Here is a 700-nt window from a genome sequence, read left to right on the forward strand (position 1 = left end):
TCCTCTTTTAGTTTAAAATTGTTTCCCATGGTCCCATCACTGTCTGCCCATGTAAATTACAGGAACAAAGCTGTGATAATGCAACAACTGTCCTAGACCAGAGCTGAGAGGGACAAGTAGGCTCAACAGCCACTGAGGGGTTTGGGGTGGGTTATTTTTTTGCACTGCTGAGCAAATGATTCTAATTAAGGCTTGCAATTTGTGCTTTCACATGTGGTGATGAAGAGCTGGAATGAGAGGATCCTGGTGGATCATTTAGCTGCTTTGGACCAAACATCTAGTGTTGAGGCACTGCCACAGCAGTTTGGGGATCCACAGTGGTATGGAGCTCACCCAGGCAACACTCCTTGCACATGCACTTGAGGAAATACTGACGGTCAGATCTGGGATGGGAGAAGGAATGTGTTGCTGGGTCTGGAGAGATTGTAGCTCCTGAGGACCGAGCACAGGCACAAGAATGAGGCTTGCATGTGGCTGCATCTCTGGCTCCCTGAGTAGGAGCTTGGTGGCTTGGTGGCTGCAGAAACTTCCTGGGCATACCTGTGAGGGATGAGAAGGGCAGAGTCCAGTGCAGGTGCTGCTCAAGCACCAGGTGTTACTGTGGTCCAGCCTAAATGCTGTGATGCAAGGCCCGATCCTCAGCCCAGCTCCTGCCCCTTTCTCCCCTCCACCCGCACTGAGTGTTACAATTCAGTCCAAG

This window comes from Corvus hawaiiensis, chromosome 22 (genome assembly GCF_020740725.1).
Source record: "Corvus hawaiiensis isolate bCorHaw1 chromosome 22, bCorHaw1.pri.cur, whole genome shotgun sequence".
NCBI lineage: Eukaryota > Metazoa > Chordata > Aves > Passeriformes > Corvidae > Corvus > Corvus hawaiiensis.